The following is a 27,403-nucleotide window of genomic DNA, read 5'->3' on the forward strand; positions in this document are numbered from 1 at the left end:
AGGAAAAAGAAAAGGAATGAATAGGCATAGATATTCTGTTGCAAAAAATATCATATTGATGAATTCTAGGGATAGATACCAGAGACAGGGATGTCAAACTATACTCATATAGTACTTAAAAATATATTACCAGAACCAGCAAAATATATTGCCAGAGTACAGGGCAGTTTCAATAGAATTAACTCATAATTAACATATATTCAAAATATACATGTGTATGTATGTACGTACATCTTTATAACTACACTTGTATTTAAAATTAGTCCACACGCTCTATTAGCCGCATCCAATTTTTCCCAGTATGCAGTAAATTTCTGCATATAGCATTCACCTTTAGCAGTTGCAATATAACTTTGTACAGTGTAATGGTCCTTCATTTTAAGAATTAAAGAGTTGTTATTCAACATTCTATTGTTACATCTAGAACTGTAAATGTATTGCTTAATTATTAAAAGTATTTCGTTATCGCTCGTATTAAACCGTTGTTTGTGTAAACAATCCTAATATGAAAGTGATTTTATTGTATTGGAAAGGAATTAGCAATGCATCTAGGATAGATTCAAAACTTTGCAAAAAAGACAGAACTTCTTGGCATTCCTATAATAAGTGCACTATAGTTTCTTCAACTTGATTACAAAAAGTACATAGAGGATTATCTGAGATACCTACTTTAGATAAAAAAAGAATTTGTTGTCAGTATATGATGCGAAATTCGAAACTGAAGCCATTGTAGCTTTGTATTAGAAGTAACTTTGAAAGGGATTAGATGTATTCGTTTCCAGTTCTGGTCATTGATGTCAAGTTCAACATTCCATTTAACCTGCCCAGTTGGAATTATTTTGCTATTTACCAGTGTGTTGTAAAAACGTTTTGAGCCTTTAGCAGAGAAAATAAAACTTTCCAGATTAACTGGAATATATGGAAAAGAAATTTTTAAAAATGTCATCTGATTACCTGCTAACGAATGTCTTACTGCAGCCATAACACCATGGAAAGTTAGAAAATCTGTGTTTATTTGGAATAAATCTATAAAATCCGGAAAATTGAAGAAAGAGTTATCCTTCTTGAATAAATCACTGATTATAACTATACCTTTGTTATACCATTCTCTGTAAAATACTGACCTTCTACCAACACATATTTGTCTATTAAACCATATTGGAGTTTTCATGACCTCTTTCCTTTTTCCATATGGGTTTTCCTTCTCAGCCTTTCTTAGTCTTTCCCACATATACATTTTACAGATTGATACACATTTTGTTAAAGTACATTAATGAAAGCAACTAATAAGCATTTATATTTTTTTTGGCCTTCATATGGAACACATTTTTAGTTTGTGTGAGAATGACTGATTCTGTGAACAGACCCTCAAAACTCCTAGAGATATTTCTCGGAGCCACCACCACTGTTTTGATATATTCTTTGTTTTCCTTATGTGATGGAAACCAGATATGTTTGAGGTACCGACATTTCAGTACTCAGTTGTTTTGGGACATCCTAAAAGTTGTGTCAATTTCTTATAAGATTTGTAGCACTTCGACAAGTTTAAGTTTCAACTTTGTGTATTTCTTTTTTATGTATCATTTGTGCTGCTTTTTTGTCATGTGTGCTACTTCTTTCATTTTTTTATTTTTTTTTTAATTCTGCGTTTTTCATGATTTTCTTTTAAACGTCCCAGGATTAATAAAAAAAAGACATTATCGATTGTTTATTTCTGTATTGGACAAGTTATCGGTCCTGATCAGCCTGCCACAATGGCCCTGAGGCGAAAACAGGCCTCGAGCTAATAAATGAGATATTCTCTCATACTCATAATTCAATTAAAGGACTCCTTAATTCTTTTAAGCATATTATATTTGTTTTTTTATATATTGCTATTAATTAATTTCAGACGTTGTATACACACAATAATCAGAATCATCTGAGAAAAAAGAGGCTTAAATCAGGTCCGAACGGTCCAACCGTTTGGAATGCAATAAACACCGATAACGAAAGTGTGATTGTTGCTAACGCCATGAACGGTTTGATTTTCAACACTGTCAACCAATTAATCATGAAGATATATATAGATATCTCCATTCACCAAACGGAATATAAACATCACGCACCTGCTTCAACCATTACCGGAAGTGAACTCGAATTTACCGCTTCGTTTTAACATTGAATTGTTTGATTTCAGTTAAATTTAAGTAATAGCAACAGATAATGATTAAATGTGTTATTAAATCATATTGATTCAATAAAAAGCAAAAATGAAAATAGCAAAAGAAGAAAAAGATAACATCGTACATACGAGATGTTTGGGTTTGCATTTGACCGTAGCGGAAGTAATTCCAAAAGGTCACAGACCGAAATGTAATTCATGCCATACAGGCCTGCCGTTTGTTTACAGTTTTATATGGCTTATTGCTCATACGTATTGGACTTATTTCACAGAAGGTAAGTGAGATTGTATCATCACCATTATCTACGTTGTATTTATATCGTCTCTATGTTAGCTAAAGCTCCAGAAAAACGCACCAATCGTTTAGCGGTTTATGCTTGTTTCATCGTTTGACAGCAGACTCCGAATCCCTGCCCCTCCCCACGTTCTTGTGTACGGTACACACACGGTCCGACTCGGCCCCCTGTGTCGATTCCGAGGTTCCTCATAATACATTTTCAATTGTAATTAAACTGTGTTTGTGTTAAATATTCAATTATTTGTCCTGTTTATGTTCCATTTCTCCTAATGATATGATGTCATGCTACTAAAAGTGATTTCATATTATAATGAGATTCAGAGTTGAGTAACGATATCTTCATCAGCGCATTTCTCTTATTGCTATGCATTGCAATGTACTGTTCAATATAGCCTTATTGACTATTAACATTATTTAACATCAAATGAAACAATTTAATTAAGTACAGGCCTTTTTATCTTTCTGATACTGAAATTATGACAATACGTACACTATACAATTAACATGTTGCATCGTGTCTCTACTTTATGGGGATATTTTTGTTATGTTTGATGGAGGATTTAGTTTAGACTGACTGGAAAAGTGTACACTCTATAAAGAAAGGTATTACTGTGAGGTCCCAGAAACAGTAGTGTATACATTTTTTGTTGTATTCCAATAGAAACTGTCACAATACAACCGATCAAACCCATAGTCAGTATACATTTGCAGGACTCTGATATGATGTCTTACAGGCCTACTGTGTTGAAAGAGGAATCATATTGGGGCCACATAAAACCACATGTATGTCATATCTTACCAAAATCACAAGGTACAGGCCCAAGTAGTAAGACACAGAAAAATCGCTGGCACTAGAATTTAGTTGGTGTACGATGTACTATTTTTGAAATTATTTTCCCAAAATGTTCTATATAAATGTATGCCTAAGAGTACTGGTGAATGAAACTATGATAATATTATACCGTCTCTTGTAGAAAGTCTGTGAGGAGAGAATCTTTCTTTCCTCAGACATGCAATCAATGATTGGAATAACGTTAAAACTACACCCTGATATTGTATCAGCAGATACTCCATGTTTAAGCTTCCTTTCAATATTAAAATTGTTCCTTTCATGCTATTGCCATAACATATGTACACATGACATAATCTTCAACCTGTTGAACGAAGTTGGTCATAAACTGGTAGCAGTAATGAGGACCGAAAGCCTCAAAATTACACCTGCCGGTAATCCTCAAAATTAAAAGCTTGATTAAAATTGTGTATAGTCAATTCAAGTCAATTTTGTTTATTGTAGTGTCATATATTATATCACAACTACATCGTACAAGTATATAGTTACACAGTATAAAAACATATTGTTACATAGCAGTAACATCTTAATGTAAAAATATATAGACATACATGTACTATCATAATTTTGTGAAGAACAGTTATAATACGTAATATATTAGTAAATTTTAATCATTAATTCAGATGTGCTCTGTAATCTGAGGTTATTTTAATTATAAGCAGTTCAATACTTATATTTGCCATTTTTTGAATCTGTTCATCTCATTAAAATTCAATTACACTTATTATTATTCAGCATTAAGTTCATGTATTAAATGTATGTATCGTGTATGCTTGCAATTGTTCAATGAATAGAACAGCCATCGCTCAGGGAGGGTCAGTGGTATCTAAAGTAACAATTATGATGTCATAATAATGATGATGTCATTCAAACAATCAGTCCATGGCATTCATAGCCTGTATGCAATGCCAACTGAATTTGGTTGGGTTATATAGTGGCAATGTCATATACCCTGGTAAATATATCTTATTCAACTCTTGTTAGTAATACAAAATGTATTAGATTTACCTCAGAATGATAATTATGTAGTGATATTTATTCAATATCATTATAATACAATGTAGTAATACCAGTAATATAATGAGTCTGCTGTAACTCTTACAAATACTGACTAATTCCTCTAGCTGTAGTGGCTCTAAAAAATCAGCAAGTGACCATAATTTCTAACCAATTTATTCCATAATTTATTATATATCCATGATTCTTTTTGTTTGAAATAAAAATTAACAAGTGATATACCCTTTATAAATATATATATAATTGCATTGGTACATGTTTTTGATATTGACATGGTTTAAAGTGATAACTACAATGATATGACAGGTCTCTGCATTAACTTTTAAAATTACTTCTTGCCTGTAGGGCAAGTTGAAACCAAATCTGACCTGCCCAGATCAACTCTTGACTTGCCCTGGGCAAAAAATCACAAAGTTAGAAAACTATTAACCCTAGTATTCATAGGAAGAAATGAGTATCGGTTAGTTTATAATTATGAGCATAAAAATTAGAAGAACTTTACTGAACTTCTTATTTGATCTTTATGCTACAAACATTCAGCTGGTACATTTGTTTTCTGTAGTGCTGTTGCCTCAGCATGGTTTGAATTGTTGAAAAGCAATAAAACAGCACCAAACAAGCAAACTATGCCTGAAATTCTATTTAAATTAAATGAAAGAAAGCTGTCACTGCAGCTACAGAAAAAGATCGACAGATTTCTTTGCGACTCTGTGATCCAGAAATGTTCGCAATATTTGGCCAACAAAATACAAGGTCTGAATTTCAAAGAAGAATTGTTGCTCTTTATTGATAAACAAGAATTCACATTGTCATCATCGATCTGACATTTTGTACCTATTTTTCCTCATGTTTTTTTTGTGTTTTGCCAGAACTTTTAGACTTAGTAAACCAAAATGGTTGCATCGCGTGTACACATGCTTTCATTGAGCTCTGTTATGAATCCATGCCTCAGGGATGCTTAAGTCTCTTTTTACATGCTACTCAGACAATGACAGAAATTGTCATCGTGACAATGGACTACACTTTACTACTTTGAATATGGATTGTCATAATAACCCTATACTGAGTCTTCATCATTATGAATATAGAGAAGTCAAGATGGTAAGATAATTAAAACTTCAATCAACATGCCTATTTTAACATCTTCTTTGATATCTTTAGTAATAATATGAAGTATCTTATTGATTCAAAATGATTTTTAATGAATATATATTACCTTTATTTTTCCTTTGCCCGGTCGGCCCAGCTTAAGTGATGAAGACATTATAAGGTTGCCTGACATGGGGTTGTACGTACGTATACCTGCCCCGGGCGGTCGGGCAACGCTAAATTTGTCAAGTCATGTATATATGGGCGACACATCATGGGTGATAGATCACACAACTAAATTCTGCATTCTCATTGAATGGATATTGTATACTCATGTGGAGGCTGATGGTTTGTGGGGTTGACCGTGAGTTACTATTTTCAAATACAGCAGGTCAATATCCCTTTATGACATCACTTTAATTAATTGTAACATCACAAGGCCCTCTGTCAAATGCAGTTTTTTTCATGATTTCATAATGTCCCATCTTTTAAAATCGTAAAAGCAGCATAATTTCAGACACAGTGTATATCTAATATGTATACATGTATACAAATTAAGGACTTTTATTTTAGTGAATATGTGGTTATATAGACCTGAAAAGTTATGCTAACCTTGGCTTAATTGGTCTCGGTAAATATATAGTTTTTAGGTCCATAAGACCACAAAGTCACTTATTTGATAAATATAGTTATATTGTCGTACAGCGATATTGTTAATTTATTCAAGAATATTGTTATAAGGTAACACATTTTTATTGTTATGACGGTGACGCATGATGAAGCTGAAGTAAATAACAATATACCGTTACTGCACTCAATTGGTCTTTACAGTCATGAATTTATAATATGCTGGTGTATTTTGACATCACACCTCCCCACTGCGACTATATATACGTACCAGTACTGTAATATACTGATCATGATGCTGGTATCCTTGCTATCTTGCGTGGTATGTTCTTAGATAATGTATAATTCTATTGACCCTTTATTCAATCAATGACTCTGGGATAGGTCTTATTACTGTTATGGGAAATTCTCACCTGATTTAGCTGTACCAGCCTTTAATTGTAGAGCAATTGGTGCTTGAGCTCAGTGTCTTTGAGGTATATATTGACATATGACCTATATTCACCTATAGTCTTAAAAATTTGTGTCTTTGCACAAAATTGCAAGCTGTGTATTAAATCAATAAAAAGATACCTGTGAATTGTAGACTACTAGCTAGTAACTTAAATAACTTTTATTTGGGAAGGTGAAATTAAATCAAAAGATCTTATACATATATATATTTGGTGTTATGATTTATAGCTTAGTCTACTAGGAGCTGAAATAGGGAAAGTCGAATCAAAGTCGAAACCAGAAGATCTTAAGTGAATGTTGTGAATTATTTAACTGAATCAGTCCGAGGTACTGCTTTACCAGTTACCTGTTTCTTTGAAATGTGTGAAAGTTGATTATACTGCTTCTATAGTACACAATATGTGTGACGATTAATTAGGAAAACCTGACCCTGAACAGATCCAGGGTGAAAGAATGGGCCTGCTGTATCACAAGCTTGCTGCATGATCCAAGAAGGCATCATATTTACACAACATTGCATTCTGCTTAAATTAGAAGTAAAGAGAAAAGAGAGAAAAAATGATCTGCACACAGCGAAAAATATTTCAGATCTTGCATTTTTTCCCCACCAGCTGTTCATTTTAAGTGAATCCTCTGACATGTTTAATATTTAGCTGGTGCATTTGACGTTTTGGTGGCCGGTCTAAAGTTTATGATGCTACATGTATTATAATTTTTTTTTATTTATTTTTTATTTTACAACAATTAGGAAACAAGTTACTACAACTTGTACTCTTGTTGGCCCAGATGTTAGCGCCCAGGGTATATTCATGTGGGAGGAAATCAGAGTCCTCAGAGAAATCCCACGTGGTCGGGCAAGTGACCCCATATATATATATACCTTTTCATGGTTTATCGGGGACTCAAACCCTTGGCCGCCTTGGTGAAAGAGAAGTGTGTTATCCACTTCGCCCGCTGACCACCTTAATAGCTTAGACGTTATTGATTTTGAAGCTATCGTGTAAAGGAGTTGTTAAGATGATAATGAAATATGTAATCAGTTTCTATGATTATATGGTCCATATATATATCTGTAATGTCTTTTTACCTAGCAGGGGGACTTAATACAAAAAACATGTGATTTCGGCCATGTATTGGCAGTATTTGGGCTTGTATAACAAATCTATGTATTGGTTTTTGGTAGAAGTCAAGCCATTTACGTTCCACGATATGGTAGGTATGACGGAATGAGAGAGTCCATTGATTTTTCACGAAGGATGATTCGGTACCAACGAGTCCGCAACATCAAGATGAGGGCGCCTAACACTCCGGCCTAATTAACCCAAAGGCCGTATTGATTCTTGGCATCCAAAACAGTTTCATCATCCATGTAATATTTGGTGTTCTATACACAGTGCAATTCCTCTGAGCATAAACTGCAAATATTAGTTTATGACCATGGAGATTTAGTTTGAATTCCTCACATGTGTATTTATACAAATCAGTGTCATCTATTATTGATGCTTTGTAAACTTAAAGTTGCTCAATGCATCATACGTATTTGCCTTTAGATAGTCCCCACATTTTCTCTGAAACAGCACTTAAAAATAATTTATCTTGTAGAATTCATGCTATTTCCTATGTATTGAAATGCAAATATATGTCTTGGGCCTTTTTTTAACCCTTTCACCCCTAGGTTACTTAAGTAGACTCTACCATCAATTTATGTGGATGATTCCATATTGTGGTCCACAGTGGTGAAAGAGTTAAGGAGTTAGAATAATTTGAATTATTCCAAGTACATTGCAGAAAAGTTAGCCTAGTTAATTACCAGCCCCTAAGATTTTATGAAGAATTTCTCAACTGCATGTTACTACTATAGCTTATCTCCCCCTAGTTTAGAACTAATAAGCCAGTCTCTAGAATCAGACATCCAAGTGATCAAAATTAATTCAATATTCTAGAGCCAGTATACAGAAAAGTATTAACATAACAAATATCTTGGGTTCTGATGACTATGGCTCGCTTTTTACCCCCTGAAGACACATTTGAACTCTTCTAATTCAAAGGTTGGAATAGTTCATTATGAAATTTCAGGGGTGAATAAGTTCAATCCACATTTTTCATTTTGTGACTGTACATTTTCATTTCTGGATGTTGACATCGGCGAAGTAAAGAAATTTAAGCCGATAGGTTTAAGTTTTCATCAAACTTGTTTAAAAATATGTTTTTGTTTATTTACCCAAATTTCAAATGGCTGTTTTTCTATAAAATGCAATGTTAAAGTGTAGTTTATATTGAATACATCAGGAGAAAATTACTGAAACAAAATTTCCTAAAATTTCCAATGGTTATACATGTATAAATACATTTAACTTGATGTTACTTTTATAAGTGGCCCTAATCTTTTAATTACCCCCCAAAAAATCACTGTATGTGCTCGTTAATTAGCTTTAAGTAGCTCATTTGAAAGTTTGATAATTATGAAGGCATTTCCTGATGATATTGATTGTAAGGAAAATTGCTTGGTTTCTGCAGGTAGTAACGCAACCACAGATTAAATTAAAGCAAATTGTTCTATTTGTTATTTAATTGTCTGCATCGTGCCCCGTTATTTGCAAGTGTCTGGGTAGGCTAGTCGGCCTACAGATTGTGCCTTTCTGGCACATATTAGCCTGACTTTTTCCTTGCAAAATACCAAGGCCAGTATTGATCAGAAAGTTGCTACATACAGATTATCGCCAATTTTCATGGACCACATTTTTTATATCTGACAGTTTTAGCAATAAATCAGCCATGCTTGGTTAGTCTGCAGATCTTAGTTTATGATACTGTGTATAGTCAACGGCTGTTATTGGTATTATCCACACTTGAGTTTCGCAATTGGCTTGTACATGCTTTACATAATTTTTTCTATAGACACTTGATTTTTTTTTTACATATTTAGAAAAAATACTATTTCATCTAACACCATGTACCATATGAACTATGTTTTGTCAACATAAATAAATCCCTATTTCTGGCTTAAATGGAAGCATGTAGGTAGGGACTATAAAGGCAGTGTCATTAATGAGTAATAGAGGAAAATGCTTGGGACCATATATTGGGACTGTTACTATAGACAGCTCTTAGTAATCACTGAGCTGATACTTCAGGCAGGTTTGACTGTGGTGATTTCAGGGAAAGGTTATTTGTTTTCAGGGATAGGTTATAATTATTGGTTATGCAATAAGTCCCACTTGGCCTTGAGCGTGAAGGTGTTGCACAATCGCGATGAGGATATGATCCGCTCATTAATTTTACCACAATTTCATTCATCCTCGATGACAGCATGCTGTTTTTAATTCATCATCGCAACTTGTTTTTTAGTAGGAAAGTTTAAAAGGAATATATAATTATAACCAATCACTCCTGTAGTGATAGAGATTTTGAATGTTTCCTTTTTTCATGTAAAACTGAAGTGTACAGATCAATATGAATACAACATACCTGTACATTATATACAATTTTACGTGTAGAAGAAAGTACACCACAACTTGCAACATTATTTCAATACAGTAATGTACTATCCTGTCTCAATGGGTCCATATTAGAAAAAATACTGTATTAATAAAAAACAATTGTTATCAGTTATCTACATGGCCAGATATCGATCTTGACATGAGATTGTGTCCTGATATGTGAATTGTAGGAGAAGCCCACATGTTAATTGTATGTTACAATCCTGCTCAGTGCTGTGCAAAAGAATGAATACAAATATTTCATCTTGAAAGAAAAAAACAAAAATGTTTGTCAGTTTACTTATATGTTCAAACATGTTCAACATTCAGTCTCTACATACATGTCCCCTGTCTAAACTCAAAAACAGCCAAGCTAGCAAAATGCACCTCCCCCTAGTGTTAGCCAAGCAGTGACACTGTTAGATAGCCCGTTCCTGTAGAAGTCTAGACAATGGCAATATTTGGAAGATGAAAATTGTATGACATTGCATAAAAGTATCCTTTGACTGTGGATCTTTCTTAATAAACTATTTATATCAAGATTTAAGTGCTAAACTCTGGGTTTCAATTGAATAGGGTTCTGCCATATGTTACCAAAGCTTTGAGGATTTTTTTCCTAAACATGTAGATGCCTGTTGTCCTATGGGTGTCTATATAGAAGGTAAAGGTAATCTGATTGGTTCCTAAAGGAGTAGATGAGGGTTGTCCTATGGGTGTCTATAAGGATTGTAAAGGTTATCTGATTGGTTCCTAAAGGAGTAGATGAGGGTTGTCCTATGGGTATCTATAAGGATTGTAAAGGTTATCTGATTGGTTCCTAAAGGAGGAGATGAGGGTTGTCCTATGGGTGTCTATAAGGATTGTAAAGGTTATCTGAGTGGTTCCTAAAGGAGTAGATGAGGGTTGTCCGATGGGGGTCTATAAGGATTGTAAAGGTTATCTGAGTGGTTCCTAAAGGAGTAGATGAGGGTTGTCCTATGGGAGTCTATAAGGATTGTAAAGGTTATCTGATTGGTTCCTAAAGGAGTAGGTGAGGGTTGTCCTATGGGTGTCTATAGGAGATTGTAAAGGAAATCTGATTGGTTCCTAAAGGAGTAGATGAGGGTTGTCCTATGGGTGTCTATAAGGATTGTAAAGTTTATCTGATTGGTTCCTAAAGGAGTAGATGTGGGTTGTCCTATGGGTGTCTATAGGAGATTGTAAAGGTAATCTGATTGGTTCCTAAAGGAGAAGATGAGGGTTGTCCCCTGTCTAAACTCATGAACCACCAAGCAAGCAAATTGCACCTCCCCCTAGTGTTAGCCAAGCAGTGACACTGTTAGATAGCCCTTTCCTGTAGAAGTCTAGACAATGGCAATATTTGGAAGATTAAAATTGTATGACATTGTATAAAAGTATCCTTTGACTGTGGATCTTTCTTGATAAACTATTTATATCAAGTTTTAAGTGCTAAATAGTGTTAGCCAAGCAGTGACACTGTTAGATAGCCCATTCCTGTAGAAGTCTAGACAATGGCAATATTTGGAAGATGAAAATTGTATGACATTGCATAAAAGTATCCTTTGACTGTGGATCTTTCTTGATAAACTATTTATATCAAGTTTGAAGTGCTAAACTCTGGGTTTCAATTGAATAGGATTCTGCCATATGTTACCAAAGCTTTGAAGATTTTTTTCCTAAACATGTAGATGCCTGTTGTCCTATGGGTGTCTATATAGAAGGTAAAGGTTATCTGATTGGTTCCTAAAGGAGTCAATAAAGGCTGTCCTATGGGTGTCTATAAGGATTGTAAAGGTTATCTGATTGGTTCCTAATATAAAGGATGAGACGAAGGTTGACTTTTTGGTGTCTAAAAGATAAATTGTTTTTTATTAGGGCCTTAGCTTCAAAGGAGTAAATAAAAATGAGAAATAAATGAAAGTTCTATTGGTGTCTATATAAGAGAATTTATTTTTATTGGTGCCTTTTAATGGAGTAGATGATGAAGGTGATGTGAAGATATAGTATGTGTCCAGATGATGGGTCCATTGAAAGTCTTACGTCAGTCAAGATTTTAAATACATAATGTATATCAATTTTGATATTCAGTTATTTTATTTGTTCTTCAAGTCTAAGATTGAAGATTTGTGATAAATGGAACAGCCAGCAACAGCATCTATCACTAATGTCAAAGTTATGATTATGATTTGACAATTAAAATGACATGATCAAAGCACAGTTCATGGTCTCATAACTCACAACTACTCAGCCAGGTTAATTTATAATATCATGGTTGTATGCAGAGTGTACACTATTTTTTGGTCTCTGATGATGCTATGATGTGTCCATTTTATAGAGTGATTTATTATATTAAAACTTACCAATAGAAAAGGAGTTCCAATTTAAAATTTGTTCTGTTTATGAAGCTGTAAACTAAAAATCTACACCAATCATCTGATCATATAACTATAGTAAAAAGTAAAACTAAATGATTGGTAATATTGTATCTAGTGAAAATAGAAGACAAAGTGAAATACAATTGTAGGAATGTGTCATATCGGTGAGTACTGAGTACAGACAAGGTTTTATACCATTGGCCATGGTCACTTGCATTACACCACGGTGCGTACTGGGTACAGATGACGTTTTATACCATTTGTCACATGCATTACACTGCGGACCGACGACGGTTTATACCATTGGTCACGTGCATTACACCACGGTCCGTAATGGGTACAGACGACGTTTTATACCATTGGTCACAGGCATTACACCATGGTCTGTACTGGGTACAGACGACATTTTATACCATTGGTCACATGCATTACACCACAGTGCTGCGTACTGGGTACAGACAATGTTTTATACCATTGGTCACATGCATTACACCACAGTGCTGCGTACTGGGTACAGACAATGTTTTATACCATTGGTCACATGCGTTACACCACGGTGCGTACTGGGTACAGACGATGTTCTATACCATTGGTCACATGCATTACACCACGGTGCGTACTGGGTACAGACGCTATTTTATACCATTGGTCACATGCATTACACCACGGTCCGTACTGGGTACAGACAACGTTTTATACCATTGGTCACACGCATTACACCACGGTGCGTACTGGGTACAGATGACGTTTTATACAATTGGTCTATGCATTACACCACGGTGCGTACTGGGTACAGACGACGTTTTATACCATTGGTCACAGGCATGACACAACAGTGCGTACTGGGTACAGATGCCGTTTTATACAATTGGTCTATGCATTACACCACAGTGCGTACTGGGTACAGACAACGTTTTATCCCATTGGTCACATGCATTACACCACGGTGCGTACTTGGTACAGATGACGTTTTATACAATTGGTCTATGCATTACACCACTGTGCGTACTGGGTACAGACGCTATTTTATACCCTTGGTCACATGCATTACACCACGGTGCGGACTGGGTACAGATGACGTTTTATACAATTGGTCTCTGCATTACAACACGGTGCGTACTGGGTACAGATGACGTTTTATACCATTGGTCACAGGCATTACACCACGGTGCATACTGGGTACAGACGATGTTTTATACCATTGGTCACATGCATTACACCACGGTGCTAACTGGGTACAGACGACGTTTTATACTATTGGTCACATGCATTACACCTCGGGGCGTACTGGGTACAGACGACGTTTTATACAATTGGTCACATGCATTACACCTCGGAGCGTACTGGGTACAGACGACGTGTTTTACCATTGGTCACATCCATTACACCACGGTGCTAACTGGGGACAGACGACGGTTTATACCATTGGGCACATGTATTATACCACGGAGCGTACTGGGAACAGACGACGTTTTATACTATTGGTCACATGCATTACACAACAGTGCCTACTGGGTACAGATGACGTTTTTTTCCATTGGTCACAGGCATTCCACAACAGTGCGTACTGGGTCCAGATCCCGTTTTATACCATTGGTCACATGCATTACACCACAGTGCGTACTGAGTTCAGACAACGTTTTATACCATTGGTCACATGCATTACACCACAGTGCGTACTGGGTACAGACGACGTTTTATACCATTGGTCACATGCATTACACCTCGGTGCGTACTGGGTACAGATGACGTTTTTTACCATTGGTCACATGCATTACACCACGGTGCTAACTGGGTACAGACGACGTTTTATACCATTGGTCACATGAATTAATCCACAGAAACAATGGACTGCCGTACAAACATCTTCAGTAATAGAGCTGAGATAGCAGTCTTCAATCCCCTATGATTATCATGTGTTTGTTCTGAAATGAAAATCAATGACCGTTTTGTGGATCTTGGATGCGGTGTTGAGTGTCGATTGAGATAAATATTGGTGAATCACACAATTCAAATCATTGGGGGTTCTTATGTAATTGTCCTCTCCAGTGATCGTAAATAAGTACCACTGATGTTCGGAAATTTTGATGGATAGATTGAACATCAGACATCTTTTTTGTTTCTAATTTTGTTTAATTTTGATCAGTAAAACGCATTTCATGTATATATCAGATCATCTTTTTACTGTAAGGTCGCATTTTGCTGACAAACACATTTTTTTCTTACAAGGTACAAGTGATATGATCATGACTTGAAGATACAATTGAACACATTTATTCAGTTATAAAATTAGATTTCCAGTCAAAATGGGGTACCATGTATATACAGTAGGACTGTTATCATATATTCATATCTATATATATACTGAATGACAATGACACTGGCCACAAAAGAGTTGAAGATGGATTACTTGATCGTCTTGTCTGTTTGTGCAGACATAATCAGTGCTGCATTTTAGGAGAAGTGCAAATTTCGTACATCTGATCTGGTCAAGTCTATTCCGTCTTTGTGTATTGCAGAGTTATCTTCTCTTGTGAGCAGGTATTGATTGTTACGTCATTTGTTTGTGAGAGTAACGTCATCAATTTTTTAGAAAACAACGTAATTTTCTCACACAAACCAATGACTTAACAATCAACACCTGCTCACAAGAGAAGATAACTCTGCAATATGCAAAGGTGGAATTGCTCATTAATTTTAAGATAAATATGAAAAAGTAGAATAAAAATGTTGATAAACCAACACAATTATCAAATCTTACGGGCAAATTGGTCTGTAGTCTGTCCGGTACCGGAATCAGATGTAAATATCACAAGGGTATTCAAACAGAGCTCCATCAAAGAGTAATACATTTATTTAGGTAAACAAAGGAGTATCAACACCAAGGATCTCCTAATGGTAGACATTTTATTGTTGACATGTTGCCCTTAGTAACCGTCATCAGACCAATTTTACAGTGGTATTGTAGAATTAAGGTGCAAATTACGGATCAAAATATAATGACATCATGATATTGTTATTTAGATCACGTGATGTAAGCAAGTTTTGGTGGGAAATTGTGACTGCAAATTGGCGACGTTGTTATATTATCGGCTACAATATAAACTGTGGAAAAAAACAGGACTGGCTTGGTTTGTTCTTCAATGACAATGAAATACAATGCATACCCAAAGGACAATAGATATATTTCTACTAAAATTACAAATGAACCATGAATCAATGATTTCAATTAAAGTGTTCTCATACTATTACTACTTGGTAGGCATGTTCAGCCAGCGTTCTTACAGTTCCATGTGGGGATGGCCGTACAGTATATATGGCGCAGGCTGGTAGGCTGGGAGCGGTAAATTATAATATATACATGTACTTGGACAGGAATGTTTGATAGTGCCGTTGTAGTTCGTTCAAGTTGCAGGTTCTCAATCAGTGTAAGATAGTTTTCAACCAAACTGTACAAGCTATTAATTAATCGAGCTCTGTACCAGGTATGTGTGCAAATGTTATATGTTGTTTCAAACTCTTTTCAAAGAGTTATGGCCCTTGATGTTACTCTTGCGCTAAAAATGTAATTCCTCATTCTCATTAAATACTTGTCTTTTAATTAAATGCAATTATTATATAACTGGCAACAAATAAATACTGCCATAATACATCCTGTTCATGGGGAGGAGGGGGAGGTGGTTGGTAAGGTGACCTCTTAGCTGTAGTTAATGTATTATTATTGATGTACCTGTGCCTTTGATATATACGTACAATGTACATGTATGTTGTTGAAGGTAAAACACATATATATACATAGATATCTACATAGCTACACAGCTACACAGTCACTGTATGTTGTACCCTTGGTCTGTTTTAGTTGGATAATTAATACAATATATAGGACTATTGATTGAGCATTTAAATTCTTTGAAACTGAAAGAAGATAAATGTGGGGGGTACGTATACCTAGCTGGTCATTTGTCCATTTGCAGTTCATTGGTTAATTATTTATCCTTTTGAGTATATATATATATAATATTGATGTGTATATCATGTACCAACATGTAGATACCTACTAGGTGGTGATCTAATGCTAGATGAGTGAGAGCTCAGGATCTCTCTGCAGTTTGACTCATTCAACCCTGAAATTTCATAATGAACTATTCCAACCTTTGAATCGGAAGAGTTCAAATGTGTCTTTAGGGGTGAATGAGTAAATGAGCTTTTGAAACTAGAGACAATGTGTTGATTGATTACCATAAGTTCTGTTGTCTGTGACTGATGTCCTTCCTATTTAGGGCACGTTTAAAACGTTCGACATTGAAGAGGACTTATATTACTACTACTATATGATAGTGCTGTGTACGTATCCAGTTGGTGATCTGTTACAGAGGGACTGTCGCTGTACAGCAGGGTAGTGTGAATTATTCATGGTGACTCAGAGATGAGCCCTGTTGATTCACAAATAATTCTTCCATAGTAAGAGCAGCCTGATTCTGCCATTTTGGTTCATGGCCAATTCATGAATGCATGTGTACATGTCGAAGGCGTATGAATAAAGGTTTCACCGGAAACAGTTTAACATACATGTACATATAAAGCAAATGAACAAGGATGATAATATGCAAGTGCAGGTATTAGAGATACTTTTTATTTGTATGCATGTTTTTTTCAAAAACATCCTTTTTCGTTAATCAGAACCTCCCTTGACTCCAAAGGATTTCAAATATATCTGTGTAATTTTCGGCTTACATTCCTTTTTTATTCTCCAATATTTGCCAAAATTTCAAAATGCCTCTTTCAGGGAAGAGTTTTACCTCAGTTCAAGAGTCTGTTTGACCCTGAGAGTATTTTGCATATAGAGCTATAGAGCTAGAGCCATGCACATGTGTCAAATATATCAAATTGTAATAGAAAATTAAATTAAATGGTGTATAGCTTTGAAAAGTGAACAAACTTTGTAAGAATCGATCGATGACTATGATATTAAATTATCAGTTATTTAACAAACAAAAATGTCCCATTTCGGTTCAATGATGTAATGACTAGAGGATATGTGTTAAACACTCAGGCCTATAATTATAACCTCAAGGTCAAAGGGGCCAACTGAGAGGTCAACTGCGCATGCTTGTCTGGATTATTACTTCTGATATTATAGGGTTAAACTTCTTTGATGTGTTCATTGTTACTTTAGGTCATATAATATTCAGGTCAAGGACTCAAAAGGTCAAGGTCATAGTAATTATAAGTGATCAAAGGTCAAATCAGGGTAGTCACGTCTGAACAATAACTTCAAAATTATAATAAAAATATATGCTTCAGGTATAAACACCTTTTAACAGAATTAGGAGGAGCAAAAGGTTGGGGACAGTGTAATGTTTTTCACTGTAGAATTACAGTGATCTACTAATGTAATGATATATAATCTACATTGTTTATACCTAAACTGCATAAGAGACCTTTTGTTCGGATTAGACTTTAACCGATTCAGCAAATAAGCTCACTAGTACTGTGTCTCTGGGTTCTGGTAGAGACGGGACAATTAAAACAGAGACTGTCTAACCACATCATATATAATTTAAAGTACAATGCATGTAGTATGATGTAGAGACTATGCATTAAAGACTCCCTTTAGAACAAGTGGTCACTGTTGTGAGATGTGTATGCGCCTATGTATATTGATCTGTATATAAAACGTTGCACCACCTTGATGCTCTGTGCTGTGGTTCATTGATGAGTTAACCCTTTCACCACCACTGACGACCATAATGGACTCATCCAGATCAATGCATGGCAGAGTCTACTAAAGTTACATAGGGGTGAAAGGGTTATAAATAATGTATTGGACTTATGCTTGGTGACCAGCAAAACCTAATACGATGGAAGAAGGAGGATTATATTATGATCTTTGTTATATATATGAAGACATATTTCAATATCTTGTAAATTATAAATAGGTTTAAAAATTAAAACTGATAACATGAGTTTTTAACCACACTCAAACTGTATAGGTTAGTTTTTATTTGTCTCAAGTGTTATATATATATGATGATTAATAATTGTATTTAACAAAGACCAGGTGTAGTGATATAAAAATGTGACCTGCCCTGTAGTGTATTATATATGGTAACATGTTTCTCCTGCGGTGAATTACCAGTAAACACATTCAAATCATTCCACAGAGGTTTAACTCATTCACCACTGAAGATTCATTTGAACTCCTCCAATTCAAAGGTTGGAATAGTTCATTATGATATTTCAGGGGTGAATGAGTTAAACCTGAAGGTAGGTATGTGATTATGTGAAGATCCATAACAGGATTGGTCATATAATTGTAGGAAGTACAGTCACTCCGGATTTCCGCAGTGTTCCTATTCTACAGTATCAGTTGATGGTTCATTGTTTTCAGCGACAATACCATATATATAGAACTAAAAATACACTGTACTAACGTTGAACTTTTCATTTAGTTAAGGATATAATGCTACCGTTATTGTAAGCTTATATCTCCTTTACAAAAAACGAGATATATTATGAGTAAAAGAAATAATATTTTAAAAATCCCAAGGATTATATATTTGAATGCACTGATAATAGTCAGATAAATATATATAATATTGATCATGAACATTTTTTAGCCCACATAACCAGATGGCTGTTCATATCCCCCATCACCTGTGGTTCATCTGTCCATCGTGATATCTTTGTAAGGACTGGGGCTAGCACAGGAGATGTGGGTTCCCTATATAGTAATCAAGGTTTCCATCTGTCTGTCCGTCCACACTTTTTTACCTGCAATTATCAAAGAATCCAAACGACTGATTTTTCTGAAATTTAATATGGTGATACACTGTGATATGTAGATATATAATAAGGATTTAAACTGTTTTTAAGGTCAAGGTAACTGTTACTGAAAAAAAACTTTAGGGATTAAGTCCTTAATTATGTCCCAATCCAAAAGTGACCAGTTTGGATTTATAATGTTGGTTCAAACTTGATATTGCTGTTTCTGAACAATTACCTGTCAAAGCTAGATCTTTCTGAAATGTACATGTATGTTCCCCTTGTTCCTTAGTTAGTTTTGCATGTTTTATCAGGGAAAAGAAGTAGACTGTCAGACAGCCATCTCAGAATACTGACAGTACAAATTTGTTATTGCTATTTCTCAGTAAATAATTGATAATTCTTTCTCAAATTCATAAGTCAATTTCCCTTTGTCCTTATACCACAAAAATGATGACAAGCTGATGCTGCAATCTTAGATTCTGACAGTTTGGATACATTATATGACAAATTTTTCCTCAAATTGCCTTAGTAGGTTTTTCTTGGTTCTTAGTTGTGGATGTATTATTTGAGCCTGATCAGATGTGTTAGAGTGTGTAAAACCTAAAGGGAGATAACTCTTAAGACAAATCACAGATATAAGTGTTACATAATAGTGTAAAACCTTAAGGGAGATAACTCTTAAGACAAATCACAGGTATAATGTGTTACATAGTGTAAAACCTTAAGGGAGATAACTCTTAAAACAAATCACAGGTATAATGTGTAACACAGTGAAAAACCTTAGGGGAGATTACCTAACACAAATCACAGGTAAAATGTGTAACATAGCTAGGCCGTTTTTGGTGAAACGTTTGAACAGGTCGGACCACAGTTGTTTGTTTATTAAATAAGGTCGGACCTAGTAATCTGAAGTTGCTTTTATACAGGCGAGCCTTGACAAAGCCTTTCAAAGCCTGCATAAACATTTGCAGGTCTACCAGGATTTACATTTGAAATTGTTACATTTAAAAGCAGACAAACCGGTTGTTCCACATAAACAAACAGGCCCATTGTATATAACCTTAAGGGTGATAACTCTTAAAACAAATCACAGATATAATGTGTTACATAGTGTAAAACCTTAAGGGCGATAACTCTTAAGACAAATCACAGTTATAATGTGTTACATAGTGTAAAACCTTAAGGGAGATAACTCTTAAGACAAATCCTAGTTATAATGTGTTACATAGTGTAAAACCATAATGGAGATTACCTTAACACAAATCACAGGTAAAATGTGTAACATAGGCCGTTTTTGGTTGAACCGGTCGGAGCACAGTTGTTTGTTTATTAAATAAGGTCGGACCTAGTAATCTGAAGTTGCTTACATACAGGCGAGCCTTGACAAAGCCTTGAAAAGCCTGCATACACATTTGAAGTTCCACCAGGATTTACATTTGAAATTGTTAATTTAAAAATGGACAAACCGGTTGTTCCACATAAACGAACAGGCCAATAGTATAAAACCTTAAGGGAGATAACTCTTAAAACAAATCACAGGTATAATGTGTTACATAGTGTAAAACCTTAAAGGAGGTATGTAACTCCGAGATGAATCAGTTATAACATGTAAGGAAGCTTATTACAGGTGTGATGTGTTAACCCTTTCACCACTGTAGACCATAATGGACTCATCCAAATCAATGCATGGCAGAGTCTACTGAAGTTACATAGCGGTGAAAGGGTTAAGTAGCATCTATCCTTATCTGAAATCCTTGAACATATTTTCAAGGACCTTGATCTCTCAGAAATTGATTAATTTCAGAACAACAAAGCAAATTGCAGGTATGTGAAATCATAGAAATATAATGTTTGATGCTTCCTACCATACAACCATATGATAGGCAAATTAAGCCAATACTGAGTACTGGAAAAACAAATACTTGCACATGTGTCTCAAAAATATGCAAATCGATGCATGCTAAATAATGGTTTTATGATTTTTTTCTGCACTTTTATAAAATTTGCCTGTGTATATGTATCTGCATTGTCTGAGATTATAGTTAATTGTCGTCTTGTCACGACAGAAGTGAAAATAAATTCTTGTCTCAAATTCAGGTACTCACGCGGGTAGTGTAGATATATATATCACTGTAAATGTTATTGCATGTGACAGCCTCATTTCTGTGTAGACTCGCACAGCAATATGCTATAGAGAATTTATTTAGGAAACTTCAGGCTACACGTACGAGGTCCAGATCGTATTGTCTACGCTGTGACATGTCATTGAACATCTTCGAGGACCACACTCTGAAATTGATCAATTTGTCTTAGTTAAAGTTTAGCCAAATTGTCTCTCTGTGTTGATGTCTGAACAATTAGATATCAAACACAACCTAATAAGGTGTTCTTACCGTCTTCTCTTGATTTCAGATAAGAAGGACCTGTGGACTATTGATTCGTGATTACACTGACCAGCAGACGACATCAGTCACAGGCAGCCATCTTGGATAGACTATTGCTTGGCTAATATCACAGATTATAAATATTGTTTAAGGTAAGTTTGTTCCATGTACAATATTCTATATAATCTGTCCATTTCACCTTCATCTTCATATAGTTGTAGTACATACATTAGCACACATGTTCCAAAACAAAATCTGATCAATGTGTTAAGGTGATATCACATGTATACACCTGTATTATACCTGTAGACATGTATACACCTGTATTATACCTGTAGACGGGTATACACCTGTATTATACCTGTAGACGTGTATACACCTGTATTATACCTGTAGACGGGTATACACCTGTATTATACCTGTAGACGGGTATACACCTGTATTATACCTGTAGACGTGTGTACACCTGTATTATACCTGTAGACATGGATACACCTGTATTATACCTGTAGACATGTAAACACCTGAATTATACCTGTAGACATGTAAACACCTGAATTATACCTGTAGACATGTAAACACCTGAATTATACCTCTAGACATGTATACACCTGTATTATACCTATATACATGTATGCACCTGTATTATACATGTAGACATGTATACACCTGAATTATACCTGTAGACATGTATACACCTGAATTATACCTGTAGACATGTAAACACCTGAATTATACCTGTAGACATGTAAACACCTGAATTATACCTCTAGACATGTATACACCTGTATTATACCTATATACATGTATGCACCTGTATTATACATGTAGACATGTATACACCTGTATTAAACCTGTGGACATGTATACACCTGTATTATACCTGCAGACATGTATACACCTGTATTATACCTATATACATGTATGCACCTGTATTATACATGTAGACATGTATACACCTGTATTATATCTGTAGACATGTATACACCTGAATTAAACCTGAAGACATGTATATACCTGTATTATACCTGTAGACATGTATATACCAGTATTATACCTGTAGACATGTATACACCTGAATTATACCTGTAGACATGTATACACCTGTCTTATACCTGTAGACATGTAAACAACTGAATTATCCCTGTAGACATGTATACACCTGTATTATGCCTGCAGACATGTATACACCTGTATTATACCTGCAGACATGTATACACCTGTGTTATACCTGTATAGAATGTATACACCTGAATTATACCTGTAGGCATGTATACACCTGTATTATACCTGTATACATGTATACCCCTGTATTATACCTGTAGACATGTATATACCAGTATTATACCTGTAGACATGTATACACTTGTATTATGCCTGTAGACATGTATACACCTGTAGACATGTATATACCTGTATTACACCTGTAGACATGTATACACCTGTATTATACCTGTATAGAATGTATACACCTGAATTATACCTGTAGACATGTATACACCTGTATTATACCTGTATAGACATGTATACACCTGTATTATACATGTAGACATGTATATACCTGTATTATACATGTAGACATGTATACACCTGTATTAAACCTGTGGACATGTATACACCTGTATTATACCTGTAGACATGTATACACCTGTATTATACCTATAGACATGTATACACCTGAATTAAACCTGAAGACATGTATATACCTGTATTATACCTGTAGACATGTATACACCTGTATTATACCTATATACATGTATGCACCTGTATTATACATGTAGACATGTATACACCTGAATTATACCTGTAGACATGTATACACCTGTATTATACCTGTAGACATGTAAACACCTGAATTATACCTGTAGACATGTATACACCTGTATTATACCATACACCTGTATTATACCTGTATAGACATGTATACACCTGTATTATACCTGTAGACATGTGATACATGTGTAATAGTGATATAATTACCTGTATACACCTGTATCACTTGATGTGTACAGGTATAATACAGGTGTATCTGTGAATTTTACAATTTTTTAAGTGGAATTGAGGTTAAAATAAGGGAGACTTTATTCGCGGCTTTTTTCACGACATTTTTTTTTTTTTTTTTTAACTAAATCAATGAAATAAAGTACAAAATTATTAAGCAAGGAACCTTGTTTTTACTGTAGAGGAGTCTTTTATAAAATGATTATAATTATATTTAGTAACACAAAGTTTACAAAAGAAAATATCACATACTTAAGTGAGATATACTGCAGAAGCAAATTTTACTTTATAATCAAAATTAAGTTGGACAAGTCATTATTCACAGCAGCCACAGTACTACTGATGTTCAAGTCAGGAGACATTAACTTTGAACTGTGGCTTTTGATGAGTTTATAAGGATAACAGTTGTCTTTGTTCATTTACATTTGAACTTCTGGGCATTGTTATAGAATCTGGAAACATTCATTTAACAAGAAGACAGAAATAATCAGCTGTGAAAGAAAAGCAAACTTTGTTCTGGTATTTGAATTTTTAAATTCAATGTTTCAGCATTCAGATCAAAGACTTTTTCCATCTTCTTTGACATGTCCCTGACCGGCCGTTCTCTATACTTTCGTAGTGATCTCATAAAGTAACATGTAGCAGGGCATCGTATTTATCAAAGTGTCTAGCAATGAACTAACATTACAAACATGACAGAAAACATATATTGAGCTAATTCTATTGAGAAAACATATATTGAGCTAATTCTATTGAAACATAAGGTAATAGCTTACGGTAAAATTTTGATGCTGAAGCTGACATCATCGCGCAGTGGCTAAGACTAAAAGAGTCAGCTGGCATTCTGTAGTATCACAGAATTATATGGCAATATTAGGAAACGATCAAACTTAATATATAATATGAATTTATTTCTATTGTTCAAATAGATTACTTATTGTAAAAGACACCGAAATACACTCACAATTTCACTGACACCAGCTAAAGAGCTCTCGCAATTTATCACTGAAAACATTGTGGAATCTCGTAAAACTTTGAGTAAACAACAACAGGAACATGGTTCACCGATCGATCATTAAAAACCGTGAGGTTTTGAGGACTTTCCGTAAATTCATGTCCCACGCCGTGAGACTTTATCGGAGGAGAAAATCCATGAGATTTTGTCTCACGCCATGAGATCTGGCATGTATGCATATGGATGACTAATAGTCCTTCATGCTCAAAAAATTCTTAGTCATTTATGTATTTGGTAATAAGCCGCGTGAAAATATATGCTCTATTTTTGGAAATTAAGTTTGATTCTGCATTGTGAAAAAAACCCACCTTCCCAAGTGAAAAAAATAGCGTTCCCAAGTCTGCCTGGTATACATATCTGTGGTATCATTCCAGTAAGTTGGCTTCATCTGGTATTTGGTATTTATCTGGAGACATCACTATAGCGTTTACTCCACAAGCATGTTCTTTATATGTCAAATGTGGACATGTCGAAAAGGTAAGAGTGCCAGTTGATTTCTCTGGGAAATGTGACTTCTGTCTACAACAGTACAAAACCAATTAGGTTGCAGAGGATCAGGAATGATTAGCTATAGGTTGGTGGCCTTCTTAGGCTTGCTGTACTTTAAGTCTTCTTAATTACAAGTAAACACCTTGTAGGTACTTAACTGTTCAGAGGATGAACAAAAATTGTAAGGAGGAGAGGGTGGGACGATATTCTGTGACTCATAACACATTAGCCAGTTGAAATATCCTCGTAATCCTAAAGGTTGGCATTGACAATGTGTAGAATATACATACACCAATGCAGTAGACCCAAATACTGTATTGCAACACCTCACTTTTGGCTCTAATGGTGAGCGTTCTCCCAGGTGAGGAGGGCAATAGGTTCTTTCCTCAGGCCTGGTCATACCTAAAAAAGTCCTTAAAAATGGTAGTTGTTATTCCCTGCTTAACGTTCAGCATTTAAGGTAATGGCAACAACTGGTTCCCCCGTTGTGACCGGGCGGAATGTTGTGCTTGGTGCTTTCGGCATGGTATTTCAGTGAGATTGCACTATGAGGTCGGCATCAGTTCCGCTCTATCACAAGTGGTATTTCAGTGAGATAACACTATGAAGTCGGCATCAGATCCGCGCTATCACAAGTGGTATTTCAGTAAGATTGCACTATGAAGTCGGCATCAGATCCGCGCTATTACAAGTGGTATTTCAGTGAGATAACACTATGAAGTCGGCATCAGATCCGCGCTATCACAAGTGGTATTTCAGTGAGATAGCACAATGAAGTTGGCATCAGATCCGCGCTATCACAAGGGAGCAAGTACAATAATATACCCTGTCTCCAGCACACATACCGATACACCCATGCATGCTTACACAACACACATGGAGAAACATCCTTAAATGACCTTAGCTGTTGATAGGACGTTACACAGTATAAAACCAAACCAAACAAAACTGTATTGTTAAAGTTGGGATGTATTTATTCTTTGTCTTCATACTTTGTATTGGGGCTACTTTTTATCCATCAAATATTTGGAGGATTTTTTTATTATGGCAATCATGCAGGATTGCCTTCCATTTACATTTCTTGTCTCAATGCTAATTTCAGAGAAATTGATTTCCCTAAGCTCATACTTTCGATAATAATGTGTTTCCCAAAGCTCAAACTTGGTACATGTATTTGGGTTTCCCAAAGCTCATATAATTTGTATTTGGGTTTTCCAAAGCTCGAAAATGGTACGTGGGTTTCCCATAACTCAAACTTTGTATGTACCGTTAGGTTTCCAAAGGGAAATTTAGGAAGACCCACGTAAGTTTTGGATGTGATTTGTCAAAGGTCATGTTTGCTGTTACCAAAAGTAGATTTTTTTTTGTTCGGATCGTAACTTAGAACAAATGATATCATGAATCTCAGGCTTGGTCAAGGGAAGAAGAAACCTATTAATTATTGGGCATAGTCTGCTAATTTCACAACTTAGATTCCATTATTCAGGGTGGTCGGGTGGTTCAGTGGATAGCGCACTTGCCTTTCACCAACGCGGCCAGGGTTTGATTCCCCAATCAGACGTGAAAAGGTTGGGGTCACCTGCCCGACCATGTGGGTTTTCTCGGGTACTCCGGTTTCCACCCACATTAAGACCCCTCACACGCTAACATCCGGGCCAACAAGAGTGATTAATATAAGTTGAAATAACTAATTGTTGTATGGGGGCTTTTCAGCTGCACACATATCGCAATACGAGAGGTATACAGCTTCAATTTGGGAGGTACACAACACATATGTTGTTGTATTCAGCCCCCATGTTAATATACAGTTATCCCTACATAATAAGGTGCCTATAAGTTATAATTAGGTATCCTATAGATCCAGGATTTTCCAACAATGATGAATCCTCTAATGGGATTGGTATAACATGGGCTAACGCGTACGGGGCCCATGTGTCCGATCCAGGATTCAGGAAATATCCTCTCATGGGATCTATATCCAGAAATTAGATCTAGATATCATGCGGACCCATGAATTTCCTGATCAGATATTCTCTTATGGGATCCAGGTATATGAGCTACTCATCATGTCAGGATCCAGGATTGTCAGAAATATACTCTCATTGGGGTCCGTTTTTTGATAATGGGAAATCTCATCCAGCCGTTGGAACCAGGGGCGACCGTTTCGCTCCTGGGGGGATATATTGGCAGTAATCCTGGGACAAGGGGTGAAAGTTCACTCCTGGTAGGATAACGTCAGTAATCCGTGAGATTTCCATAGCTTATATGTGTAGTATGATATAGCCCCCAAGCCCAAACCTTAAATGTAGATGATCATGAAATGTATATATTTATGTATTGTTTATTTCTTCTGTCATGTGTATAAACATGTGTATGCTGATTTATAATACATAT

General features: G+C 35.4%; 1 protein-coding gene across 1 annotated transcript in view; it reads left to right on the forward strand.

Moving 5' to 3' along the window:
• Positions 1 to 2,348: 2,348 nt before the first annotated feature.
• LOC110449543 (protein Fe65 homolog) overlaps positions 2,349 to 27,403 on the forward strand; it is a 159,995-nt gene continuing 134,940 nt past the window's right edge. Inside the window, exons 1-2 of the mRNA XM_021496490.1 lie at positions 2,349 to 2,439; positions 21,533 to 21,656. The gene's annotated coding sequence lies outside the window, so the exon portion shown is untranslated. The remainder of the gene's footprint in view (positions 2,440 to 21,532; positions 21,657 to 27,403) is intronic.

This window comes from Mizuhopecten yessoensis, unplaced genomic scaffold, assembly GCF_002113885.1.
Source record: "Mizuhopecten yessoensis strain PY_sf001 unplaced genomic scaffold, ASM211388v2 scaffold4631, whole genome shotgun sequence".
Classification (NCBI taxonomy): Eukaryota; Metazoa; Mollusca; class Bivalvia; order Pectinida; family Pectinidae; genus Mizuhopecten; species Mizuhopecten yessoensis.